This window comes from Dendrobates tinctorius, unplaced genomic scaffold (assembly GCF_039654945.1).
Source record: "Dendrobates tinctorius isolate UK_male_01 unplaced genomic scaffold, ASM3965494v1 ptg000246l, whole genome shotgun sequence".
Classification (NCBI taxonomy): domain Eukaryota; kingdom Metazoa; phylum Chordata; class Amphibia; order Anura; family Dendrobatidae; genus Dendrobates; species Dendrobates tinctorius.
In genome coordinates, this window is record NW_027361913.1 from 1,276,019 (window position 1) to 1,298,230 (window position 22,212).

The following is a 22,212-nucleotide window of genomic DNA, read 5'->3' on the forward strand; positions in this document are numbered from 1 at the left end:
GTATAATCTTATCCGTATTAAGCATGGGGATGAATGGAAGACGGCGTTTAATACTCTGGAGGGACATTTTGAGTACCTGGTGATGCCTTTTGGGCTCACTAATGCCCCTTCTGTCTTCCAGTGCTTCATGAACGATATTTTCCGAGACTTTGTGGATAAATTTTTGATTATCTATCTGGATGATATTTTGATCTTCTCCAAGGATTGGGATTCTCATGTGGAACATGTTCGGACTGTGTTCCGTATCTTGAGGGAGAATTCCCTGTATGTCAAAGGATCGAAATGCCTTTTTGGGGTACAGAGGATTTCTTTTTTGGGATTTATTTTGTCTCTGTCAACTATTGAAATGGACCCGGCCAAGGTACAGGCCATTTATGATTGGGTTCAGCCCACTTCTTTGAAGGCCCTCCAGAAGTTTTTGGGTTTTGCTAATTTTTATCGGAAATTTATAGCAGTTTTCTAGTATTGCCAAGCCATTGACTGATCTGACTAAGAAGGGTGCTGATGTTTTGAATTGGTCTCCGGAAGCTGTTTCTTCCTTTCAGGAGCTGAAGCGAAGATTCACTTCTGCCCCGGTTTTGCGGCAACCTGATGTCTCACTCCCGTTCCAGGTAGAGGTGGACGCTTCTGAGATTGGTGCAGGAGCTGTTTTGTCCCAAAAGGATCCTGTAACATCTAAAATGAATCCCTGTGCTTTCTTTTCCCGAAAGTTCTCTCCATCTGAACATAACTATGATGTGAGGAATCGGGAACTGTTAGCCATGAAATGGGCATTTGAGGAGTGGAGACATTGGTTGGAGGGAGCTAAACATCAAGTCGTGGTCCTCACTGACCACAAGAATTTGATTTACCTGGAGTCGGCCAAACGCTTGAACCCTAAACAGGCTAGGTGGGCCTTGTTTTTTACACGTTTTGATTTTGTGGTCTCTTTTCTTCCTGGCACTAAGAATGTCAAGGCTGACGCTCTCTCTAGGAGCTTCTTTGCTGATTCTCCTGTGGTGACCAAGCCTGCTACCATCTTAGGCGAAGGGGTAGTTCTTTCTGCCATCTCGCCCGATTTGAGACGTGCTCTGGAAGAGTTCCAGGAGGACAAACCTGAGCGTTGTCCCAGTGGAAAGTTGTATGTTCCTGACCAGTGGAAGAAGAGAGTGATGACTGAAGTTCATTGCTCTGCATTGGCTGGTCATCCAGGTATTTTTGGTACTAGAGATCTGGTGAGTCGGTCTTTTTGGTGGCCCGCCTTGTCTCGTGATGTCAGGAATTTTGTGCAGTCCTGTGGGACTTGCTCCCGGTCTAAACCTTGTTCTCGCTCTAGTGGGTTGTTGATGCCTTTGCCGTTTCCCAGGAGGCCATGGACCCATATTTCAATGGATTTCATCTCTGATATGCCTGTCTCTCAGAGAATGACTGTTATTTGGGTGATTTGTGATAGGTTTTCTAAGATGGTTCATCTTGTACCACTCCCTAAGTTGCCATCTTCCTCTGAGTTGGTGCCCCTGTTTTTGCAACAGGTGGTTCGCTTGCATGGGATTCCTGAGAACATTGTATCTGACAGAGGAGATCAGTTTGTGTCTAGATTTTGGAGGACTTTCTGTTCCAAGCTGGGAATTTAGTTGTCCTTCACCTCTGCTTTTCACCCTCAGACCAATGGGCAGACGGAGAGAACAAACCAGACCTTGGAGTCGTATTTGAGATGTTTTATTTCCGCTGATCAGGATGATTGGGTTTCATTTTTGCCCTTGGCCGAATTTGCTTTAAATAATAGAGCTAGTTCTGCCACTTTGATGTCACTTTTTTTTGTAACTTTGGGTTTCATCCTCGATTTTCTTCAGGGCAGGTGGAGCCTTCTGCCTGCCCAGGTGTTGACACTGTGATGGAGAGAATGCACCAGATCTGGGACCAAGTGGTGGTTAAGTTATCTATTTCCCAGTAAAAGGCCCAGCGGTTTTCCAACCGACATAGGACCATTGGTCCCCAGTTTAAGGTTGGTGATATGGTTTGGTTATCATCAAAAAATATCGCTATGAAGGTGGCTTCTCCTAAGTTTAAGCCTAGATTTATTGGACCTTACAAGATTTTGGAGATTATTAATCCGGTCTCTTTTCGTTTGGCTCTTCCTGTTACATTTAAAATCCATAATGTGTTTCATAAGTCCTTGTTGAAGAGGTTTGTTGAACCAGTAGTTCCTGGGGTGGCACCTCCGGACCCTGTACTGGTTGAAGGTAACATGGAATATGAGGTAGAGAAGATACTGGATTCCCATCTGGCTAGACAGAGACTCCAGTATTTGGTTAAGTGGAAGGGTTATGGTCAGGAGGATAATTCCTGGGTCTCTTCCTCTGGTATTCATGCCAGAAGATTGGTGCGTGCCTTTCATCGGGCTCACCCTGATCGCCCTGGTGGCGTGGATGAGGGTTCGGTGACCCCTTCTCAAGGGGGAGGTACTGTTGTGAGTTCATTTTCCCCTTCACCATTGAGGTCTGATGAACTCCCTCTTCTGGTGAAGGAAGGTAGTGAGGCTGATTACCAAGCACCTGGGCAGGATGATGATGACTGGGTGACGGGAATTACTGACTGGATATAAGGCAGCCGACGCCCTTCTGCCTTGCTGGTGATCTCTCTGAGGGATTCTAGGAGACCAGTCTGATTCCTGCTCCTCAAAAGCTAAGTTTTTTGTTCTACTTTTTGCATTTGTGTTTGGTTTTGTTTTGCATTGTTTTCCTTGATTTCTGCCATTCCCTGCTGGGGTGAGCTGAATTCCTTTTTGCTCTGTCTTCAGAAAATACCTGAGTACTGATATAGTCTTTTGAAGCCTAGCGTCTTCAGGGCTTTTTTCCCTATCAGCTGTTGGCTCTTGTTTTGATAGGGTTTTGGCGGATTACAGACAGCAGCTTTTCTATCCTGTCCTATCTAGTTAGCTTGGGCCCCATCATTTGCTCAGCCTATCTTTCTATCTGTGTGAGTGTTTTTTCATCTTGCTTCACCGTCATTATATGTTGGGGGCTGCCTATTGCTTTGGGGTCTGCTCTGGGGCAGTTTAGATTTCCCTTTCTGTCTTTAGGCTATGTAGTTCTCCGGCTGTGATCGAGGGGTCTAGGGCACCGTAGGAACCCCCCACAGCTACTGCTAGTTGTTGTTGATAGGTTCAGGGGTCTGCAATCCGATAGCTGCCAACTTCTCTGGTTTTCTGGACTTAGCTAGTATTTCTGTTTTTGCCTCCTATGGTGACTCATTCATAACACTAACCCATTCAATGCTGTGAAGCAGAAACTGGGTTGTTATCCTTGTGGTGACTGCCTGGCATGTAAGAATCTTGTTTGTTCCACATAATTCACATCAGCTGGTGGCCTGAAGGAGTGTAAAATCCGAGAATACATAACTTGTAACACAACTCTTGCTGTATACAGTGCTAGATGCACATGTGATTTGATTAATGTAGGCCTCACCACCCGCGAAGTGAAGAAGAAAGAAAATGTGTTGGACATTTTGGCCACAAAAGACGCGGATGATGTGAGCAGCTTTAAAACGATTCACAGGCATTTCAGGAGACACCACAATTGCAACCTCAGTGAATTAAACATACGGGACATTGATAGGATTAGAATGGGTATAAGAGGAGGAGATAGTCAACGTCTCTTAAGGTACTGTCACACTTAGCGATGCACCAGCAATCCCGACCAGCAATATGAAACGGTCAGGATCGCTGGTGCATTGCTAAGTTGTCCCTAGTGAGCTGCCACACAGGCAGATCTCACCAGCGACATAGCAGCGGTCGGGGGTCGTTACTTACCTGTCAGACGAGGCGATCCAGACGTCCTCCCACCCGCATCCACGCGTCGCTCGTTGGGGCCACAGGAAGCCGACGAGAAACGGTCCAGGACGTTCTCGCGCGATCAGCGATAACCAGCAGGGGAGCGGTCGGAGGTAAGAATCAAACACAGAAAAAGATAGGCCATAAAAGGGGGATCACCACAAGCCAGGAGATAGCGTTTGGAAGCAAATTTTATTGGACATGAAAAAACAAACATGGTCATTTAAAAACATTTAAAAGTCACCCATGTGATATAACTGTAACAACCATAGGCTCATAATACAGCCAGCAACCTGTAGTAATACTCCAAAAACAGTTAATACAAATAGCAGCCAAATAATCATATAGACAGCATACCAAATAACAATCTATAATAATAAATGCCCTAACCATCTTCCGGTTGTAACAACTTCCGTCCAGTTGTAACCGGTGACGTCACCACACACACACACGCACGTTAACCCTCAACACACCACACCGCCTCAACACACACTCCTCTCACCTTTCACCTCCACTCATGTCCACTCACTCTTTCACTCCACATACGTTCCTTTCTCTCACTCCGTTTCTCATACTCACACCATCATCGTCGCTGCCCCGACATCTTCCTCCGCCGCCGCGATCCAGGATCCAGACGTTCTCCAGGCCGCCGACATCGGGATCCAAAAAGATGGCGTCGGCGAAATCTCGCGAGATTACGCCGACGCCATTTTGGATCCCGATGTCGCCCATGCCAGCGACATGTTGTTGCGGCGACGCCATCTTGAATATCGCGGGACTTCACGAAATCCAAGATGGCGTCCCGCAAGAACATGTCGGCGGTCTGGAGAACGTCTGGATCCTGGATCGCGGCGGCGGAGGAAGTTGTCGGGGCAGCGACGATGACGGTGTGAGTATGAGAAACGGAGTGAGAGAAAGGAACGTATGTGGAGTGAAAGAGTGAGTGGACATGAGTGGAGGTGAAAGGTGAGAGGAGTGTGTGTTGAGGCGGTGTGATGTGTTGAGGGTTAACATGGCAAGAGGTGTGAGGCTGTGTGCACAGGCTGCGGATTTTGCTGTGGTTCCGCAGCGGTTTTGGCCGCTGCGGACCCGCAGAAGTTTTTGCTGCGGTGTACAGTACCATGATTCCCTATGGGAATCAAAAACCGCAGTGCAGACGGTGCGGAATTTTCCGCGCGGATTATCTGCGGTTTTCAATCCGCAGAAAGAATTGACATGTCAATTCTTTCTGCGGATTCTCCTGCGGTTTGCCATCTCCTCTATTGAGGAGATGAAAAACCGCAGGGCAAAACCGCAGAGCAATCCGCAGGTAAAACCGCAGGTCTTTTGACCTGCGGTTTCACCTGCGGATTTTACAAAATCCATGCGGATGAATCCGCACCTAATCCGCAGCGTGTGCACACAGCCTTAACGACGTCGGCGAAATCTTGCGAGATTTTGCCGACGCCATCTTGCATTCGTGAAATTGCGTCATTTACCTCACGCCGACTTGCTGTGCGGACGCTTGGCATTGCCTGTACCACCATAACTACTGCTGCCTTGGTCCTATGCCTGTTTACTGCCGGTGTCTAATTACAGGGCCAATTTGCCTATACTGCCATAACTATTGCTACCTTGCTACTCTGCTGGTGTCTAATTACAGGGCTAATTTGCCTCTACCGCCATAACTACTGCTGCCTTGCTCCTCTGCCGGTGTCTAATTACAGGGCCAATTTGCCTATACCGCCATAACTACTGCTGCCTTGCTCCTCTGCCGGTGTCTAATTACAGGGCTAATTTGCCTCTACCACCATAACTACTGCTGCCTTGCTCCTCTGCCGGTGTCTAATTACAGGGCCAATTTGCCTCTACCGCCATAACTACTGCTGCATTGCTCCTCTGCCGGTGTCTAATTACAGGGCCAATTTGCCTATACCGCCATAACTACTGCTGCCTTGCTCCTCTGCCGGTGTCTAATTACAGGGCCAATTTGCCTCTACCGCCATAAGTACTGCTGCCTTGCTCCTCTACCGGTGTCTAATTACAGGGCTAATTTGCCTCTACCGCCATAACTACTGCTGCATTGCTCCTCTGCCGGTGTCTAATTACAGGATCAATTTGCCTCTACCGCCATAACTACTGCTGCCTTGCTCCTCTGCCGGTGTCTAATTACAGGGCTAATTTGCCTCTACCGCCATAACTACTGCTGCCTTGCTCCTCTGCCGATGTCTAATTACAGGATCAATTTGCCTCTACCGCCATAACTACTGCTGCATTGCTCCTCTGCTGGTGTCTAATTACAGGGCCAATTTGCCAATACCGCCATAACTACTGCTGCCTTGCTCCTCTGCTGGTGTCTAATTACAGGATCAATTTGCCTCTACCGCCATAACTACTGCTGCCTTGCTCCTCTGCCGGTGTCTAATTACAGGGCCAATTTGCCTCTACCGCCATAAGTACTGCTGCCTTGCTCCTCTGACTGTTCACTGCCTGTGTCTAATTACAGGGCCAATTTGCCTCTACCGCCATAACTACTGCTGCCTTGCTCCTCTGCCGGTGTCTAATTACAGGGCCAATTTGCCTCTACCGCCATAACTACTGCTGCCTTGCTCCTCTGCCAGTGTCTAATTACAGGGCCAATTTGCCTCTACCGCCATAACTACTGCTGCCTTGCTCCTCTGCCGGTGTCTAATTACAGGGCCAATTTGCCTCTACCACCATAACTACTGCTGCCTTGCTCCTCTGCCGGTGTCTAACTACAGGGCCAATTTGCCACTACCACTTCATAACTACTGCTGGGCAATTACAGGGTCAATTAGTATCTGTTTACTCTACAATACTCCAGGACGCCTTCTTCACTGCCAGATAACTGCCAAATAGACTCCTTTACCTGTGCCAACATGAGTCATAACAAAAAGTATGCCAATGCCAGTGAAAGGAAAGCAGCTTTAGCACTACGACAAAAACAACGCCGTGCTAATGAGACTCCTGAGGAAAAACACCATCGCCTTGAGAAGATTAAGGCTTATAAACGCCGTCGCCTCACACACGAATCCCCTAACTCTAAATCCATAAGATTGGCTGAAGAAGCCTCTGCACGCCGTCACCGCCGACAACAGGCGGCCTCTTCCTCATCATTATTATTAGACTCACAACAGGATGCTTCCACATCAGCATGTGGAACAATTTACTGCTACACTTCATCCCATATGCCGTTCACTGACATAACTAATCAGCAATCTGTTTCTGCCCTATCAATACCACCATTCAATACCGATGCACAGTATGCCAATGCCAGTCAAAGGAAAGCAGCTTTAGCACTACGACAAAAACAACGCCGTGCTAATGAGACTCCTGAGGAAAAACAGCATCGACTTGACAAGATTAAGGCTTATAAACGCCGTCGTCTCACACACGAATCCCCTAACTCTAAATCTATTACATTGGCTGAAGAAGCCTCTACACGCCATCACCGCCAACAACAGACGGCTTCTTCCTCATCATCTATAATAATAAATGCCCTAAGCAGCTTCCGGTTGTAACAACTTCCGTCCAGTTGTAACCGGTGACGTCACCACACACACGCACATGTTAACCCTCAACACACCACACCGCCTCAACACACACTCCTCTCACCTTTCACCTCCACTCACGTCCACTCACTCTTTCACTCCACATACGTTCCTTTCTCTCACTCCGTTTCTCATACTCACACCGTCATCGTCGCTGCCCCGACATCTTCCTCCGCCGCCGCGATCCTGGATCCAGACGTTCTCCAGGCCGCCGACATGTTCTTGCGGCGACGCCATCTTGGATTTCGTGAAATCCCGCGAGCTTCAAGATGGCGTCGCCGCAAGAACATGTCGTTGGCGTGGACGACTCGGGATCCAAAAAGATGGCGTCGGCGAAATCTCGCGAGATTACGCCGACGCCATTTTGGATCCTGATGTCGTCCACGCCGGCGACATATTCTTGCGGCGACGCCATTTTGGATCGGCGAAATCCCGCTATAGTAAAGATGGCGTCGCCGCAAGAACATGTCGCCGGCGAGGACGACGTCGGGATCCAAAATGGCGTCGGCGAAAACTCGCGAGATTTCGCCGACGCCATTTTGGATCCTGACGTCGTCCACGCCGGCGACATGTTCTTCTGGCGACGCTATCTTGACTATCGCGGGATTTCACGATACTCAAGATGGCATCGCCGCAAGAACATGTCGCCGGTGTGGACAACGTCTGGATCCAGGATGGCGCCGGCGGAAGAAGATGTCGGGGATCGTGGAGCAGTGGCGATGACGGCGTGAGTATGAGAGAAGGAGTGAGAGAAGGGGTCGTATGTGGAGTGAAAGAGTGAGTGGAGATGGTGAAAGGTGAGAGGAGTGTGTGTTGAGGAGTGTGTGTGTTGAGGGTTAACATGGCAAGAGGTGTGATGCTATCGCATCCTCCCGATGCGATAGCATCGGGCCATAATCTAGTTAACAATATAATTTGTGCCTACTAGGGATACAGATATCCATGTGTTTATATCATTTCTAAATCATGCAAGACAAATGTCAATAGGATAACAAAATAATCCAGGTACCATGCACATAAAGGATATAAGTAGAGACCAAAAATGAAAATTGAATCACTAAAGTCATAAAGCTACCTGTGGATAAAGTGCACGTAGGTTCATAAACAAAATAATTGTAATTAATTAACCCTAGGATGGCCGTTAAGGCATGCAGATATTAGAATAACAGGCTGAAAAAAGCACCCTTGTCCAAAGACATGAGAAAAATAGTGTTAGCTATAAAGACCCATATGGAGTAAAGCCAGGTGCAGTGTGTACCCGACGCGTATCGCCACCCGCAGTGGCTTCGTCAGGGGTAATAAACATAGATTATTCATGTCCTTAAGCATCGTCGATAATTTGAGTAATAGTGCGCAGCTGCGCCACTTACCAGGCTAGTGTGGAGGTCATTAACCACGGGAAGAACATATGATAGAGAAGCAAAGTAAAATGCACATGCGCTGTTGGTCATATATCCGGAAGGAAATAGATACTGGTATAAGGCTGTCATGGAGATCACAGAAACAGACACAGAGCGCATGCGCTAGAAAATTACAGCGCACGCTCTGGCTTAGAAGGTCCCTTAGCCCGAGGTTGTAACAAACAATCCCTGTCTACATCCCTTGCAGCCATAAATGCCTTTGAGATGCTCTGGCCCTTTCAGTACAGGAAGCACGTCATGACTTGAAGTTGTCATAGTGACGATGCCGCAAGTGAAAATGTGTATGCACCAGGGAGTAAAAGCGTGCGTGCTGACCATCCCTATACCAATGGCACATGATGCAATGCAATGATCACTGCATACATGGGAGCCACGGGTGTCAACATAATGGCAAGTGCGGTGAATCATTAAATAGAAATAGAGACTGACGTAAAGCTGTCATGTAGATCATGAACACAGAGTGCATGCGCTAGGAGTTCACAGCACACCCGCTGGCCCCCCTCAATGCAGGAGGCAGGACATAGCATAATGTTGTCATAGTGATAATGAAAGAATACACGTTCGCTGAGAAATAACAACACAGGCGCTGACCATCCCTGCACCGGTGGCACATCATGCAGTGCAGCGATCATTCCATACAAATGACAGCCAAGAATATATATCAGTAGAGTTGAGCGAAACAGGTCGAAAAATTTCAAAAGTCGCCGACTTTTGTCAAAGTCGGGTTTCATGAAACGAAACCCGACCCTAGGATGAGGTCGGCCACGAGGTCGGCGACTTACGCGCCAAAGTCGCGTTTCAAAAGTTTGTTTTGCGCTCTTTTACAACCAATCAGGATCCACGGACACTGTGGGCAACGTGATGACATAGGCAGGGGTCACCACCATCTTTCAGAAGGGCATGCAAGTGATTGGCTTGCTTTGGTGGGCGTCACAGGGGGTATAAAAGGGCGTGCACGCCGACCGCCATCTTACTTCTGCCGATCTCAGTATAGGGAGAGGTTGCTGCTGATTCTGTAGGGAGAGCGTTAGGCAGGGAAGAAGACAAAAAAACTGCTTCTGCTGCTAGCGATTTGGCCTGCACAACACACAAGTCACTGTGTGTGCAGTGCAAGGGGAGGCTATATTGTGGTGTATCAGTGGTGTTGGTTGTTGGGCTGCTTTTTAAGGCTTCCTGACAGGCTGGCATTGCTGTTTACCCACTGCTCCGCAAACTGCTTTTTTAAAAGCAATCCAAATTTTTTTTTTTTGTCCTGCTGAGAAGAAAAAAAAACTGCTTCTGCTGCTAGCAATTTGGCCTACACAACACACCAATCACTGTGTGTGCAGTGCAAGGGGAGGCTATATAGTGGTGTTGGTTGTTGGGCTGCCTTTTAAGGCTTCCTGACAGGCTGGCATTGCTGTTTACCCACTGCTCCGCAAACTGCTTTTTTAAAAGCAATCCAATCTCCCTTATCCTGTAGTCACTTTGGTCACAGCTGTGCCATCGAGCCTGTCACATAGCGCTCAGATATTCATTGGGCCTCACACAATCTACAAGTGTCCAGTGTCCAAAAGTGTGTGCAGAGATTCAAAATCTCCCTTATCCTCTCGTCACTTTGGTCACAGCTGTGCCATCGAGCCTGTCACATAGCGCTCAGATATTCATTGGGCCTCACACAATCCACAAGTGTCCAGTGTCCAAAAGTGTGCGCAGAGATTCAAAATCTCCCTTATCCTCTCGTCACTTTGGTCACAGCTGTGCCATCGAGCCTGTCACATAGCGCTCAGATATTCATTGGGCCTCACACAATCCACAAGTGTCCAGTGTCCAAAAGTGTGTGCAGAGATTCAAAATCTCCCTTATCCTCTCGTCACTTTGGTCACAGCTGTGCCATTGAGCCTATCACATAGCGCTCAGATATTCATTGGGCCTCACACAATCCACAAGTGTCCAGTGTCCAAAAGTGTGTGCAGAGATTCAAAATCTCCCTTATCCTCTCGTCACTTTGGTCACAGCTGTGCCATCGAGCCTGTCACATAGCGCTCAGATATTCATTGGGCCTCACACAATCCACAAGTGTCCAGTGTCCAAAAGTGTGTGCAGAGATTCAAAATCTCCCTTATCCTCTCGTCACTTTGGTCACAGTTGTGCCATCGAGCCTGTCACATAGCGCTCAGATATACATTGGGCCTCACACAATCCACAAGTGTCCAGTGTCCAAAAGTGTGTGCAGAGATTCAAAATCTCCCTTATCCTCTCGTCACTTTGGTCACAGCTGTGCCATCGAGCCTGTCACATAGCGCTCAGATATTCATTGGGCCTCACACAATCCACAAGTGTCCAGTGTCCAAAAGTGTGTGCAGAGATTCAAAATCTCCCTTATCCTCTCGTCACTTTGGTCACAGCTGTGCCATCGAGCCTGTCACATAGCGCTCAGATATTCATTGGGCCTCACACAATCCACAAGTGTCCAGTGTCCAAAAGTGTGCGCAGAGATTCAAAATCTCCCTTATCCTCTCGTCACTTTGGTCACAGCTGTGCCATCGAGCCTGTCACATAGCGCTCAGATATTCATTGGGCCTCACACAATCCACAAGTGTCCAGTGTCCAAAAGTGTGTGCAGAGATTCAAAATCTCCCTTATCCTCTCGTCACTTTGGTCACAGCTGTGCCATCGAGCCTGTCACATAGCGCTCAGATATTCATTGGGCCTCACACAATCCACAAGTGTCCAGTGTCCAAAAGTGTGTGCAGAGATTCAAAATCTCCCTTATCCTCTCGTCACTTTGGTCACAGCTGTGCCATCGAGCCTGTCACATAGCGCTCAGATATTCATTGGGCCTCACACAATCCACAAGTGTCCAGTGTCCAAAAGTGTGTGCAGAGATTCAAAATCTCCCTTATCCTCTCGTCACTTTGGTCACAGCTGTGCCATCGAGCCTGTCACATAGTGCTCAGATATTCATTGGGCCTCACACAATCCACAAGTGTCCAGTGTCCAAAAGTGTGTGCAGAGATTCAAAATCTCCCTTATCCTCTCGTCACTTTGGTCACAGCTGTGCCATCGAGCCTGTCACATAGCGCTCAGATATTCATTGGGCCTCACACAATCCACAAGTGTCCAGTGTCCAAAAGTGTGTGCAGAGATTCAAAATCTCCCTTATCCTCTCGTCACTTTGGTCACAGCTGTGCCATCGAGCCTGTCACATAGCGCTCAGATATTCATTGGGCCTCACACAATCCACAAGTGTCCAGTGTCCAAAAGTGTGTGCAGAGATTCAAAATCTCCCTTATCCTCTCGTCACTTTGGTCACAGCTGTGCCATCGAGCCTGTCACATAGCGCTCAGATATTCATTGGGCCTCACACAATCCAAAAGTGTCCAGTGTCCACAAGTGTCTGCAGAAATTCAAAATCTCCCCTGTCCTATAGACACCTTGTACCTTGTTTTACATTACTATATAGTTTGTTGGATTTTGTCTACATTTCTACCAAAAATGAGGAAGGCTGGTGGAAGAGGCCGTGGAATTGGGCGGGGGTTGGCAGCTGGTAATGATGGTGTTGGTGGTGGATCTGATGGTAGTGGCAAGAGCAAAATAGGACCGAATGCAGGAGGTGTTGAGCCTGCGTCATCTTCTGGCTACATAAGGCCTCGAACGCTTAGTTTTCTAGGAGTTGGCAAACCGCTTTTAAAGCCAGAGCATCAGGAAAAAGTTTTGTCTTACATTGCTGACTCAGCCTCCAGCTCTATCGCCTCCTCTTCTTCAGTTGTAAAAAGTAAAAGCACTGAGTCGTCATTGGAGGCTCATGTTCATGAACCACACCTTTCCTTGTGTCCTTCACCCCAACCAAGATTGAAGGATGATGCAGGCCATACTACTGATTACTCCATGGAGCTGTTTTCACATACCATGCCTGGATTATCAAGTCAAATGGTGAATTACCCAGGCCAAGATGAATCTGACATGGAGTGCACTGATGCACAGCCGCTGATGGATGATTCTGCTGGTACATTCACTCAGAGCACTACATTGTCCTCGCAGTGTACAGAGCCAGATTCTGACCCTGATGAGACTCAGGTGCCCCTTCCCGCACACTATACCACCATACACGGTGACACAGAGGAAGGTGCACATGACATAGAAGAGGAGGTGATGGATGACCCAGTTGTTGACCCAGATTGGCATCCATTGGGGGAAGAGGGTGCTGCTTCCAATAGCTCAGATGAGGAGCATCCACAGCAGACATCGACATCGCAACAGCTGTTATCTGGCAGGCCCGGAGCACTCCAAAGACAGGTTCCAAACATCAAAAGAGTTGCTGGACAGCTTGTCCAGAGGGTCAAAAGATCACAGCGTGCTAGGCCGCAAAATGTCTGCCAAAGTAGGAAGAGTGCAGTGTGGCACTTTTTTGAACAAAATCCTCATGATCAGGCCAAGGTTATCTGTAAGAAGTGCGCAAAGACCTTTAGCCGAGGGAAAAATCTGAAAAATTTGAATACCAGTTGCATGCTTAGACATTTAACCAGCATGCACTTGCAAGCGTGGACACAACACCAAACCTCAAGTGCCACATGTGCAACTGATCACAACGAAGGTAGTCAGCAACGCTACATTGTTTCCCCCACTGTAAGCCCACCGGTTAGCACAGCAGCAAATGTTGAGGTGTCGTTGCAAGGCCACAGCAGTCAGGGAATCCCACTGTTATATCAACGAAAGACTGAATCTAGGCCATCAGAAAGAACACCAACTCCATCACCATCATCAACCCTCTCTCAGTCCGCCCTGTCCACCGCTACTTCCACCATATGCAGCTCTCAAGTCCAGCTCACCCTCCCAGACACTATGAGTAGGTCAAGAAAGTACTCAGTCTCTCATCCGCGTACACTGGGTTTGAACGCCCACATTGCCAAACTAATCTCGTTTGAGATGATGCCCTTTCGGTTGGTGGAAAGCGCAGCTTTCCGCGAACTCATGGCCTATGCAGTACCACGCTATGACCTACCCAGTCGCCACTTCTTCTCTCGCAAAGCCATCCCAGCCCTCCACCATCATGTGAAAGACCGCATTGTCCATGCACTCAAGCAGTCAGTGAGCGGAAAGGTGCACCTCACAACTGATGCATGGTCCAGTCGGCATGGCCAGGGCCGTTACGTGTCCATCACTGCGCACTGGGTTAATGTGGTGGATGCAGGGTCCACAGGGGACAGCGGTGGTGGGACAGTGCTGCCTAGCCCACGGTATAGGAAACAGTTGGCTGTAGGCGTTCGACCCTCCTCCTCCAGAAGCGAAAGCTCGTCCACAGAGCGCAGTCGTACGAGCACTCCATCTGCAGCTGCCACTGTTGCACACGATGTGTCCCCCTATCGAGCAGCTAGTGGAAAGCGTCAGCAGGCTGTGTTGCAGATGATGTGTTTGGGCGACAGACACACCGCCGAGGTGCTGGTCGAGTACTTGAAGCGACAAACTGAGTCATGGCTGGGCAGTGTACATCTTGAGGCAGGCAAGGTAGTTAGTGATAACGGCCGTAATTTTGTGGCAGCCATAGCCCTTTCAAAACTCAGCCACATACCTTGCTTGGCTCACACCTTGAACCTGGTGGTGCAGTGCTTCCTCAAAAATTATCCGGAGTTAACAGCCCTGCTCCAGAAGGTGCGAAGACTGTGCGCGCACATCCGCCGGTCGCCTGTACACTCCGTTCGTATGCAGAAGCTGCAGCGATTGCTCCACCTTCCCAACCACCGCCTCATTATCGACATTGCAACAAGGTGGAACTCCACCCTGCACATGGTGGAGCGGCTGTGCGAGCAGAGGCAGGCCATAATGCATTTGTGGGAGGATACACGGCCAGGCACTTTGAGAGCAGACATGGAGTTGACAGGTGTGCAGTGGTCGAAGCTGAAAGACCTTTGTAAAGTCCTTCAGTGTTTTGAGGAATGCACACGGCTGGTAAGCGCAGACGACGCCATCCTAAGCATGAGCATCCCACTTATGCGTCTGCTCATGCAAACTTTGACGCACCTTAAGGAGCAGGCGTCTGCAGCCAATGTTGATGAGGAGGAAGAGGAGGAGGGAATCCTTGATGACATTCAGCCATTGTCTGCTCAGGGACCTCTCCTGGACGAGGTGGAGGAAGAAGAGGAGGAGGAGGATGATGATGGGGATGATTACTTAGGGGAGGAGGATGCATCTCGTGGGGCAAGTGAAAATGTTGGCGTGGCAAGGTCTGGTACAGGGTTTGTGTGTGACTGGAGAGATGTGGATTTGCCAGAAAGTGCTCCTCCACCCAGCACTCGCAGTGCATCATTGACACCGGGAACATTGGCCCACATGTCAGATTATGCCTTGCAGATCCTAAAAAGGGACCCCCGCAATGCCAAAATGATGAACGATGACGACTACTGGTTGGCCAGCATCCTGGATCCACGCTATAAAGGCAAATTACAAAACATCATGCCACAGGAGAACCTTGACCTAATATTGGCTAATAAACAAGCAACTCTGGTAAATCGGTTGCTTGAGGCATTCCCAGCACACAGCAGCGGTGATGGTTCTCACACGAGCCGTACGGGCCGGGGGCAGCTTGGCAGAGGTGTTCGTGGTGCACACAGCAGAAGTGGCGTTGGAGACAGGGGTTTCATGACAATGTTGTGGACTGATTTTTCAAATACCGCTCACACAACTGGTAATACTGCATCGATGGAAAGTGACAGGAGACAGCAGTTGTCAACTATGGTTACAAACTACTTTTCCTCCCATATCGATGTTCTCCCACACAGGTCATTCCCCTTTGACTATTGGGCCGCTAAACTGGACACCTGGCCTGAATTGGCCCAATATGCCTTACAGGAGCTCGCTTGCCCAGCTGCAAGTGTGCTATCGGAAAGAGTCTTCAGTGCAGCTGGATCAATCCTGACAGAAAAAAGGACCCGTCTGTCAACCCAAAATGTGGATGATCTAACCTTCATTAAAATGAACCATGCATGGGTTTCCAAGGATTTTGTCCCACCTTCCCATGATGACACATAGGGTGACAGAAAAATGGCTTGCTTTGGTCCACCTCTTCCTGGGACTTCACCTATTTCGCCTTTTGCATCAGCTGAATGTCCAACATCAACATATGCCACTTTCTAAAACTCCCTAACTGTGCTGCCTCCCCCCCCATGGCCGGGGTCACCACCTAGCGCACGACACCGTGCGAGTGCCGTTGCCCTGGACAGGTGGGTAGGCCGACTCTTGGGCGCGGGCACTGGCACAGGGTCCCTCATAGTGCAATCAAGTGTCTCTGACGGTGGTGGTGCACACCCGCCGTCAGACACACCGCTGTACTATGAGGGGCCCAGTGCCAGTACCGACGCCCACGAGTGGGCCCCCCTTACTTTGGCAGGGCCCCAGCATTTGCAATCTTTACCTCTCCCTGCTCCTCCGCTGTGTAATCTGGGCCGTCAAATCCATACTGTGCCTGACACCGTCTGAGCCTGCCTCCTGAGACATATATTTTGAATGTGTACGCTATCCATACATGTTATCCGGTGAAACGGTACCCTTTCAAACCTTTGTGCAATCACGTGCAATCCATACTGGGCCTGACACCGTCTGAGCCTGCCTCCTGAGACATATATTTTGAATGTGTACGCTATCCATACATGTTATCTGGGGATACGGTACCCTTTCTAACCTTTATGCAATCACGTGCAATCCATACTGGGCCTAACACCGTCTGAGCCTGCCTCCTGATGTATAGACATAGATTTTGAATGTGTACGCTATCCATACATGTTATCCGGGGATACGGTACCCTTTCTAACCTTTGTGCAATCACGTGCAATCCATACTGGGCCTAACACCGTCTGAGCCTGCCTCCTGAGACATATATTTTGAATGTGTACGCTATCCATACATGTTATCTGGGGATACGGTACCCTTTCTAACCTTTGTGCAATCACGTGCAATCCATACTGGGCCTAACACCGTCTGAGCCTGCCTCCTGATGTATAGACATATATTTTGAATGTGTACGCTATCCATACATGTTATCTGGGGATACGGTACCCTTTCTCACCTTTGTGCAATCACGTGTAATCCATACTGGGCGTGAGAACGGCTGGCGAGCTGTTAAGCAAGCTACAGCACCTGTGGTTTGCACACGTAAGTTTTTCATTTTTTCAGGAATGACGGTTAGGCCTAATTCCGGAACTGCGGTTGACCTGCACTTACTGGGAAATCATCGTTCGCGGGTAATAATTGTAATCAGTGATCCCCATCACTAACGTTGTTCAGCGGGTTATCTGCACCCGTAAGCGACAAACGCTGGCCTTTTCAGTGTAGCGCACATGCAGCCACGGACATGTAAGGGCATGACACACCAGTTATTGGCCAATCTCATGTGCCAGAGCCTCACGTGTCCCTCTAGTAAGCCGGACTCGGACCGCGGGGCATGACGGAGTCTCATTCGTTAACGGAATTAAGCTTGCAATGTGTGCATCTGTTCTGTAGCTGGCATGGTTGAGGTTTCCCAGGTGGAGTCGAATTTAACCGTAGGCTCCACTCCTGGTGGTGCCCTTCTGGACATTCCTTTAAGGTTCAGCTTTGCAACCATACTGCCCACGTAAAACAAACACTTTGCCTTCATGAACGCTGTTTGGAGGGTCATGACTCGTGGGAATAACGCCGCCCAATCAGTTAACCTGCTAGAGAGATCCTTCGTTGCTCCCAAGCATGACATCACACTCCCTAGGAAGAAGGTAATGCCACTGTGGCGACCGTACTCCTGGGGGCGACACAAGTGCACTGATGCCCAGCCACTGCTCGATGAATCTGCTGGTACATTGACCCAGACCACTACATTCCCCTCGCATGCTACACGACCTGAATCTGACCCTGATGAAACTCAGGTTACCCTTCCCATATACAGTTCCATCTTACACGGTGACAAAGAGGAAGCTGCAGATGAAAGTGCAGGTTCGGCCCACCCGCCATCAGACACACCACCGTACTATCATGGGCCCTGTGCCAGTGCCGTCGCCAACGAGTGGGCCCCCCCTGCTTGCCCAGGATCACAGCACTTGCAAAGTTGAAATACTGTGCAGTGAGATGGAAGATGGGGACGACGAGGAATCCAGAGAAGTACAGGGATTCCCTAGCGAGGAGACTTATTTGATTGTTTTCAATGTTGGGACAGCAATTTTTGGGAAGCACTATACTCTGGAGAATGATAGATGGGGCCCACCATACACTGGAACATTCCAAAGGTGGACATCAGACACTGGTGCAGCATTTACAGGGCCCATTATACACTAGAGCATAAGAAATGGGGCCCATTATGTTTGGAGCATTAGTTGGGCCCATAAGACAGTGGAGCTTCATCCATGGGGACCAACATATACTGTAGCATTATGTGGAGCTCATCATATACTGTTTCAAACATTATATGGGACCAATGATTCTGTATGGAGAAATAGATGGGCCTCGTCATGAGATGTAAAAAGTGAGGTATTTTTCATTGTACTATACCGCTCTTTCTCTGCCGTATCGGAGCATGATGAGTTGTGGTATGTGTTAAAGGGGCGCTCTTTTGCCCAGGGCACATGAAAACCTGCAGCCAGCCCTCCCCCCCCACAACTTTAGCCAAATAACCCCCATTTTTCAGTGCGTAACTTGTATTATGAAGTTAATTAAGGTTGACAAGCTTAAGTAAGAAGAATTGATGCTTTTGGCATTCAAATGGGCACTGTAGGTGTGTTTCCTGTCCTCCTCTCACTGCCGACTTTTATTCCCCATTGACTTACATTGGGTTTCGTGTTTCGGGACGACCCCAACTTTTCCCTATAATCGGACGATCTTGCTCGACCCGACTTTTAGAAAAGTCGGGTTTCACGAAACGAAACGCGACCCTAAAAAACCAAAAGTCGCTCAACTCTATATATCAGCATAGTAGCAAGTGCAGCAAATCATTACATAATGAGAGACGCATCATACATATGGATTGCTATCCTATAAATAGAGATAATCTGAGGCTCACTACCAAAGTGCCCCAAATAAAAACATATTTGCAGCGCAGTGTGTCAAACTCATATCCCATATTAGATATACACCACCAGCAGTACCCAAAGAGAGATGTTGTGCGTATCGACGGTTGTACACAAAGGTAACTTGTATGTAGGTGTAGATATAAGGATACAGTAACATAACCACCAGTCATAGGAGACAGGTGGAAATGATCATGCAGCAATAAATGGTATAGTAACCAAAAAACTTGATAATGTCCACTTATAATATGTATAGAGGCATAGCGCAGAAAGCCAAAGGCACATAATACTGCCAGCTCATGGTGGCTACAGGTTGCTGGCTGTATTATGAGCCTATGGTTGTTACAGTTATGTCACATGGGTGACTTTTAAATGTTTGCATCCTGTCCCTATGGAACTTTTTGATGTTTCCAGCTCCTTTAGGGGTTTTATGTCAGCCTGTGCAATCTTTGGTTCACTATTGTATGGCTTGTACCACCTATTATTTTGGCTACATGCTCATCTGTGGTCATTGTTCAATTTGTTTACTGTAGGTAAGAGACTCCACATCCAGTATATCTGGTATGTGTACTCTACAACTTCAAAAGTATGTCCAAGAGGCAAATAAGCCAATAAATGTTGCTTATATCGTTGCATTCATATGATTAATGTCTTTCACGCCTTACAGATCAATGTAATGCAGGGTAATAACCTTTTCTCGCTGTTGTCAGTTATGAGTTTGTCTATTCATTCTCAGTTGATTATTGGGTGCCCCTTTCTGAATCTCTATTACGGTATTTTGGGGTGTCTATACACCTCGTTCTCACCGTATATATCTTTTCAGGCATCTGGGGTTGGCCACTGAGTGTGTCCTTTTCATCTAACTATCCCCCTGGGCATCCGATGCCGGCCCATATGTGTGTTCTTGCCATTCAATCAGTTATCATATTACATCTTGTTAGCTTGGTCTGACAACAGGACTACATGCTATGATTAGTATTTTGCATCTATTATAGAACAATAAGCTTGTGTGTTTATAACAATTCGGCTTCCCGTTTTTTTCCAGGTGTCTTCTCTGGTCGGAAGGCCTTTGAATGTGGTCCTTTTTGGGATCATTTGACTTTATTTGTTTGTGGGAAAAAATACATCTCACTATGTGACTTTTTGACTATCTCACAATAACATAATCTTTCCAACGAATTGCCACCATGAGCGGGCAGTATTATGTGCCTTTGGTTTTCTGCGCTACGCGTCGCAGGCCCGGATTGGCAATATAACCAACCGGGCATTTTCCCGCTGGGCCGCTGTCATGTGGGCCAAGGGCGGCAGCGCCCGATCATCTGGCCGCTTGCCAGCTGCTGCGGCCACTGTTGCTCCTGCCGCCGGCCCTCTGCGGGCATGGCGGTGATACTAGTTTCCAAGTTCCTCCCGCACCGCAGGGAGATAAGCTACCACGCCCCCCCCACGCACCCCATCGTTGCCGTAGCATGAGACACCCCCCCGCAGCCACTCACAGTGTCGCTTGCCTTCTCTGTTCGCAGGACCTGTGATGAGGTCACAAGAGGGGAGGAGTCAGGGGTCACATGATCAGGAGCCTTTGTCCAGACCCCTGATCATGTGACCCATGACTCCGCCCCTCCTGTGACCTCATCACAGGTCCTGTGCGCTCAGCCTTGCCTCTTGGTGTCTGCTGTGCTGTTGGCTGTTGTCATGGTGCTGGATGAGATAAGTATGTGTGGGGTCAGGAGGGGTTAACAGGGTAGATGTAGCAGAGCTGTATGTGTATGGGGTGTACTGAGCGGAGCCGTGTGTGTATGAGGTGTACGGAGCGGAGCCGTGTGTGTACGAGGTGTACGGAGCGGAGCCGTGTGTGTGCGAGGTGTACGGATCAGAGCCGTGTGTGTACGAGGTGTACGGAGCGGAGCCGTGTGTGTACGAGGTGTACGGAGCGGAGTCGTGTGTGTGCGAGGTGTACGGAGAGGAGCCGTGTGTGTATGAGGTGTACGGAACAGAGCCGCGTGTACGAGGTGTACGGAACAGAGCCGCGTGTACGAGGTGTACGGAACAGAGCCGCGTGTACGAGGTGTACGGAACAGAGCCGCGTGTACGAGGTGTACGGAACGGAGCCGCGTGTACGAGGTGTACGGAACGGAGCCGCGTGTACGAGGTGTACGGAACGGAGCCGCGTGTATGAGGTGTACGGAACGGAGCCGCGTGTACGAGGTGTACGGAGCGGAGCCGTGTGTGTACGAGGTGTACGGAGCGGAGCCGTGTGTGTACGAGGTGTAAGGAGCAGAGTCGTGTGTGTGCGAGGTGTACGGAGAGGAGCCGTGTGTGTGCGAGGTGTACGGAGAGGAGCCGTGTATGTATGAGGTGTACGGAACAGAGCCGCGTGTACGAGGTGTACGGAACGGAGCCGCATGCATGAGGTGTATGGAGCGGAGCCGCATGTACGAGGTGTACGGAGCCGCATGAGTACGAGGTGTATGGAGCAGAGCCGTGTGTGTACAAGGTGTACGGAGCAGAGCCGTGTGTGTACGAAGTGTACGGAGCAGAGCCGTGTGTGTACGAGGTGTACGGAGCAGATCCGTGTGTGTACAAGGTGTACGGAGCAGAGCCGTGTGTGTACGAGGTGTGTGGAGCAGAGCCACGTGTGTACGAGGTGTAAGGAGAGGAGCCGTGTGTGTACGAGGTGTACGAAGCGGAGCCATGTGTACGAGGTGTACGGAGTGGAGCCGCGTGTGTACTTGGTGTACGGAGTGGAGCCGCGTGTGTACTTGGTGTATGGAGCGGAGCCGTGTGTGTACGGAGTGGAGCCATATGTGTACGGGATGTACGGAGCGGAGCCAAGTGTGTACGAAGCATACAAAGCGTGCTTTTCCCACAGACACAGGAGTACACGGCGGAGCCCCGAGGAGCATTTTAAAACACACACATGATGTTCCACCTGAAGTGATGTGCTTGAAGCTGACCGGAAATGAGATAATTTCTTGAGGAGATTGTAACAGAACCAGGAATGCTTCAGATCCATCACTGTGTCCTCCTCCGACAGCGCAGACAGCAGGATCGCCTTGGAATCGGGGATGCCGGCCATGTGAGCGGATCATGATATGTACTGCATCGGGAGGCTCAAGTGGGCACTACAATGGGAGCCGGGCTGCTATAGTATCTTTATAGAATCTTTCTTTATTTATTTCTCTCTTTTTCTTTCTCTGTTTTTTCTTTCTCATTCTCTGTTCTGTCTTTCCCTCATTTTCTTTCTCTGTCTCTGTTCTTTCTCTCTCTAATCTTTCTTTTTTCTTTCTCTCTCTCTCTGTTCTTTCTTTCCCCTCTTTCTTTCTTTTTCTTTCCTCTCTTTCTTTCTCTCTGTTCTTTCTTTCTTTACTTCTTTCTTTCTCTCTCTATTCTTTCTCTGTCTCTCTCTGTTCTTTCTTTCTTTCCCC